We start from the raw sequence: 7,038 nt of genomic DNA on the forward strand, positions 1-7,038 counted from the left end.
TGAGATGGAGCCCAAAACAGGCATTCCAGTCACACGTGACCCAGAACAAACAAGAACAACAAAAGCTTTTTAAAATCAACATTGCATAGAAAATTCAGAAAAGGATCAGACTTGGGTGTAAACACCAGCTTCTCCTTTGCAAGCTACGTGACATTGGGTGAATTTTTTAATCTCTCTGAACTCCAGTTGTAAACAAGGATAATTTCAGTATATTTCTCAAAAAATGTCATGAGATATTGTGGGAAAAAGCCCAGACTTGAAGCATGCCTTTTCTCATTTACTCAGAATCTGCAGGCATGAAGCAATCAGGGCCCCCAAGCTGAGCTGGGGCACTTTCCCACCTCCCTTCTTAACATATCAATCTTACTGGTTCTCTTTTATTTTTGAGATGTAAGCATTTATCTGTAATACCTAGTACATAATACTTAATCCAGTATACAGGTATTTGTATATAAATAAATGTAATTTTAGACGTAAATACAATATATAAACACGATCCCTTTCACCTGCACCTCACCCCCACCCCCCACCTGCCCTGCTTCCAGAAAATGCTTTGGAATCCAGAGGAAGAAAAAATTCTTGTACTCACAAGCAAACAAACTTCAAAAGGCTATTTCATTTGAAAAGACATTCAAACATACATTTTGAAAATCAGGGGGGCCGCAGTAAATGAGGTCAAATATACATTTGAAAAGAAATTCAAATGTCCCTTTAGAAAGTAGGAGTCACTGGCTCAGTTCAGAAGAACAAAGAGAAGCAAGACCCTGAGGACATGGAAGGGGTCCTGAGGATTGTTCTAAGACGTGCAACTGTAAGCTCATTTTTTGTTGGCTAAGTGCTTCAATTTTTTAAACCTGTGACATGAAGCTCTATTGATTGTGAAGGGGTTGGTTTTACCAGCAGAGGATTAAATAAGGTGATGTAAAAATTACATGTAGTGCAGGATCTGGAATGGAAAGAAGGGCTTAAAAAATACTAAGCTGCATCAAGATCGTGTGTGTGTGTGTGTGTGTGTGTGTGTGGACACATGTACACACTCACACATGTGTAATGTTAAGGAGTGTAGACTGGTGGTTTGCTCCTCTGGGTCGGCTCTCTCCTGGATCAGGTGGCTGAAATGATAGGAGAATTGGGGCAGTAGAGGGAGGAGGAAGAAAATGAGTGGATTAAAAACAAATTTGGCAGCCTAGTACCATGACATATTTTATGTGGCAATCAGTTGGAGGTGTGAGACAAGTGGATTTTGTTTGTTGTCAAACTTTAATAGTTAAAATGCCAACGTTTGCTAATAATTCTCACACATTAGAGCTATTCAAGTCTGTGCATACACAGATGCCACTCATTTGCATGCTGGGCACTTCATGGAGTAGGTGTGGAAATGGCACGTAGTCCCGGTTCACCTCAGGTCATGTGCTGTTTATGGAAAATCAACCACATGTTCATGGATGTTGCTTGCCATGTATGTTTCTGGCACCAGGCTGGGAACCCTAAGTGTCAATGTTACGAAAACAACTTTGGGGCATGTCTCTGGTGCCTTTTTTTTTTCATCACGTTCCTTTTTCCAAGATGACTTTCAGCTTAGAGTGGTCTAGACTCTTTTGGGGGGGGCAAAGGTCCTACAAGATCTTCTAGGGAGCTAGCTCACTCTCTTTCCTGAAGGGGGATGAGGTGGGGAGGAACTAAACATCTTTAAGCCACCTTGTGATCAGCAGGTAGATCCTTCCATGTAAGTTTTCTCCCCTTTGGGTAGCCCAGGACCCCAAGCCTATCCCCAACCTCCAGACAGGCCAACCAGTGTCCAAAGACTCAAGTCAACGCAAGGTCTAGTTCTCGGTCATGGATGAAGACTAGATCATATGGGCTCGGAGCTCATAGGTGTCTTTGATGCCCAGCAACTCTTGACAGGCTTAGTTGTAGAAACACCAAACAAACAGCTACCCCAGAAGTGAGACAGTTACTTTCATTTATTCACATACTGCTTTTTAAGCAACAAAATCCTTTCTCTAAGGATATTGCTCTTTGATGTACATCATCCAAACTTGGCTTCACAGCCCAAGAAACTCTTTGTTCAAGGTGAGAAAGTGTAAAGATTTGATTGAGAGAAGAAAGGAGAAGGTGGAAATGCAAGATTTGGGCCAAAGAAAGGTGATCTCAGGTGATATGGCGAAAGAATCTTGGAATGAGAGGAACCAGCTTTAAGTCCCAGTTTGTTTCACACCCTTCATGCCCTTGGGTGGCTTGCGCCATCTCAGACGAGTCACTCGATCATCCAGGCCTCAGTTTCCTCATGTGTCACATGCGAATAATCACAGCACTGGTCCTGCCAGCCTCACTGGGGTACAGTGAGGATTTGATGAGGATTTGAACCTGCTTTGTCAACTTGAAAGCAACATAAAAGAGATTATTATCTTGTAATTAGTATTATTAGGCATTGTTCCTGCCCAAGCTGTTTTCATTGTAGTTGGGGAGATAAGATGACCCGTGAAACCGTTAGAGAACTGCACAGTGGGGTATCCGATTAATTGAAGATTGTTTGGTGTCCACTTATGGAGGAATAAGACCTAGAAGGATACTGGAGAAACCTTCAAGAAAGTGGTGGTCCTTGAGGTTGCCTGGGAAGTGGAACCTGCTTGGGATGAAAAGTTTGAAATGATAGAAAATGATGGTTGAGAAATGACTTTCTCCAAGGGTTATGGTCAGGGGCACCCTTGGGCCACTTCCATGACAGTCAGCCTTACAAACATACCCACCTCTACCTGACCTGGCATGTCCCAGGGAATGCTGGGAGAGTTTCCAAGAGGACCAATTCTCTCTAATTGATAACTGTGGTTCCTTGAGGGGGTGGCCAAACCTGCTGAAATTATCCTGACCTGAATTCAAGTTGGAGTTTTAGCTGCCCCTCAATAGTGACTTTTTTGCAAGTCATTCCGTTACCTGATGTCCATTTAATTTTTCTGTAATTGTGTTTTGACTTGGGAAGTCTTCTGTGGGATATGAAAAGAGGTAAGGGATGTAAGTGAACTTTCACACCTGAAAGGGGTTCCTCAGTCTGTGAAAGATTTATTTTCTCAAAGCAAGTGTAATCCTCTCCAGAGCTAAGAATGTGATTGAAATTTTTTCGGTTCCCCAGTCACCCAGCCCTGGGCTCAGCAACCAGCTGCCACCCAAATAGCTTATGGACAGATAGTTAGTGCCGACAACTTATTTAAGTCTTTCAAGTTCTTTCCAGTTGGCCAGCAGGTGGGGAAGCTCTAGGTGGTGAAGGCAATTAAGAGGGGCTGGGAGTGGGGGTTCCGTCTTGTGTTCAGTTGTGAGGTTGTGTTTACATGGGAGAGATGGAAGCAAGCCCTTAGGATCCCTTGTGCCAGATTTAGTCTCAACCCAATTCCAACATTTCTGCTCGTCTTCTGGGTTCACCTAGACACTAAAAAGTGAGGTAAACCTGACAACAGAAATATGTTGGTCATCTTTGATACAGAGGCATGATTCTGGGGACTCACAAGTGAAGAAGCCCACCCCAAGCTATGGTTCAATTTGAAAATAAGACAACTTTCTTTCTCTTCCATATCTTTTGCCGGGAAATTCCTAAAGTCTCAACTTTAATCACCAAGTCATTTATTCATTTTTTTTTTTAATTCAACAAATATTATCGAGTGCTTGCTCTAGGCTTGGCTCTGGGCCAGGTGCAGTGGATTTCATGATAATTAAAATTGACCAGGTCCTTGCCTTCCTGTAACTTATATTCTAGGGAAGGACAGAGACAACACCTCACTGAACAAAAACTTACTATTTAAGGTGGTGAAAGGGTTTTGAAAGAAAGAAACAGGAAATATCTCAGGCTTGCAAGTTACTTTGGAAAGTAGAGTTCAGGGGACTTCCACGAGGAAATGGCATTTGAGCCGAGAGCTACCAGATAAGGAGGAAAGGGCTAGTTAAAGAGTTTGGGAGAGAGAGGCACAGATAAGAGCAAGGATAGCATGTGCAAAGGCACTGAGGCAGCAAAGACTTTGGAATGTTTAAAGAACTCAAAGAAGCCAGTGTGGCTGAAGAGGAGGAAAGGTGTGAAGATATGAAGGTGAGAGGGGGAGGCGGGGCCAGATCATTATGGATCCTTGGAGGCCTCATTCGAGGTGTGGATTCTGTTCTAGATCTAACGAGACCATTCAAGGGTTTTAGGTAAAGAAGCGATATGAAGTTCAGGTTGGAAGCTTCTCCCTTGGGCTTCCACTGTCCCCTATAAGTCCTGTATCATAGCACTCCAGGGCACTTAGTATAACGGCATGGTTACTTGTCTGTCCCCACACCCCCACCCACTAGTGATGTGAGTTCCTTGACCCTTCCGTTACTGAATCCCTAGCACCTCGTCCAGAACATGATATTTGCTAGACACTCAATAAATATTTACTGAATGGAATCAAATTTGTGTAAAGATAGCTAAAACCCTGAGGGAGCAGATGGCAAATACTAAAGGAATCAGAGGCTCAGGGTTGAAGGGATTCAAAGCCAGTCACTTCTGGTTGGGTAGTCAGGGAAAGCTGCCTGGAAGAAGGGCCCTTGAGTCAGAGATCTGAGGGATGAGGAGAATGTAGATAAGGGAAGGGGAGGGGAATCTAGGCAGATGAAGCCATGGGTCCAAAGACTGCCAGCCTCTTAAAGAATTAAAGCTATGAGTGTTAATTTTATTGAGCTTCCAAAGCTAAGTGGATCAGAAATACACACAAAAGACAATTCTGGGAGAACTAGACTAGCTGGAGCTCTTTCCCACGTGTAGCTTCACCCTTTGGGTTCATACAGTTGACTGTGTGTGCCCTGGGGTGGGGGGTTGGAACAGAGTCTCCCCTTCCATCAGCTGGTAAATTTCATGCTCGGCCGTGACAGCAAAACCACCGACCAGTCCCATCCCTCAAAACATCCCAATATTTCTTGATAGACACTTCTGCTGTCTTATGTGCAATAGAATTGTAATCACCTGTATTTAAAACTAATGGATTTGAAATAACCTGCAGGCTTCCACTTTAATGAGAGTTAGATTAATGAAAAAGGACCTTTTGCCTCAGATTGCATGACAACATTTTCAAATTACATTCCTGGAACAGAGAATTCACTTATTCAGAGTAATTGGATGCTGACTTGGGTTAATACGTACAATGTCCTTAAATGAAAATGTTCTATTGTAAGTGGAACTGTATGATACCTGAGGCTTTCTCAATAGATTTGGTTGGACTCTGAGTTAATTATACTGCACGCTATTTTTTGAATGAATTCAAGCATGAATTCTACACGGTGGAGATTGGGATAATTATATTCAATTCTGCTTGGTGCCCCGCTGAAAGAATTGACCTTTTAGATAAAACGAGTCTCCCGAGCAAGAAACCTGAAGAAAGTCTACACAAAGCCGGCAGATGTAAGAGCAGAGAAAGTCTTAAGTAAGAGGGGGAGGGGGCGCGGGGGCCGGGGGGAGGCAGGCTCAAGGAACAGTAGCATCAGCAAGATTGATTTTTTGTCACAGGAAAGTATTTCTGTTTTGTAGCTTGTTTTGTATCCTTGGTACATAAAGGTATAATTTAAAACCATTGATTTTACTAAGCTGTTTTCTCATCAGTAATACGGCTAAAAAGTAGCAGCATAAAGAATGAGAAGCCGACCAAAAAAGCAATCTCTGGCTGATCTCTGGGTAGGAGGACCCCAGGAATGAGCAGAGGGGGTGAGTGAGGCTAGCACTGTCCTGAGCACCGTAGTCTGGGGCTGAGAGTGCGGGCTTAGAAGTCAGATCGCGTGGCTTTGAAGCTTGACTTGACTACATATGAGCTGTGTGACTTTAGACTAGGTGCTCACCCTCTCTGAGCCTCAGTTTCCTTATCTGCCAACTAGGCTGAGCCTCATAGGGTTGCTGTGAGGATTAAATGGCTTTGTAAAGCACTTTGCATGATATGAATATCCAGTCACTATCAGCTGCCTTTATAAATACGATTCCTCCTGGTCTTAAAATCTCTTCCCACAGGATGAGGAAGGAAAGGTAACCCATTGCAAGGATTAAACCCATCAGGAGGACTAAAAAGATTTCTCCCCTTGGGGAGAAGGGGAAACTAAAAAGCAGAGCCTTCTGGACACTGCGTGTCAAAGAGGCATCCTTTGAAGGCTGCAACAGGACAGGGTGAGACAACCAAGTCCTTGTCTCCTGTGCAGCCTGGGGCCAGCCAGGCGTGCTCGCCAGAGGGCAACCCAGCACCCAACTAAAGGGATGCACCCGCTCCTGCAGCCTCCCTGAAAGCAGAGGACTGCGTGCTGTCTCCTTGGCCCAAGCTCCCTTTCACACTTGGTAAGAGGCCTCATTATTCCAAGCATAAGAACCTACAACATCACAAACAGCATCTGTCTTTGAGCAAGTCCCATGCTCTCACGACCCCTGGGAGTAGAAAGATGACTTAATCCTTCAATCTGACTCTTTTAAAAAAATATTTGGAGTAGATTTTTTTTAATTGAAGTGTAGTCGATGTACAATGGTGTGTTAATTTCAGGTGTAGTGATTCAGTGTCCATATGTACGTATAGATATTCCTTTTCACATTCTTTTTCATTATAGGCTGTTATAAGGAACTGAATATAGTTCTCGGTGCTACACAGTAGGACCTCATTTTTTATCTATTTTATATATAGTGGTTAGTATCTGCAAACCCCGAACTCCCAATATATCCCTCCCCACCCCCTAACCCAGTCTGATTCTTTGTAAGTGTTGGTGAAACACTCTTTACTGACAGCGTGTCCACCGGTATCGGCCTTGTTGAGTTTATGGGGCCCCTCTCCCAGTGAAGTTCCAGTTCTCTCTTCTGTCCTGACCTCAGCCTTCCCGCTGTAGAATACGCTTATCCCGTACCCTCCGTATTAGTTTCCTATGCTGCTGTAACAAATCGCCATGAACTTGCTGGCTGAAAACTAGAGAAATGTATTCCCTCACAGTTCTGGAGGCCATAATTCTGAAATCAGCACCACTAGTCAAAATCAAGCTGTCAGCCACAGTCCCCCCTCACACTTGGAGAGG

This window comes from Camelus dromedarius, chromosome 9, assembly GCF_036321535.1.
Source record: "Camelus dromedarius isolate mCamDro1 chromosome 9, mCamDro1.pat, whole genome shotgun sequence".
Lineage (NCBI taxonomy): Eukaryota > Metazoa > Chordata > Mammalia > Artiodactyla > Camelidae > Camelus > Camelus dromedarius.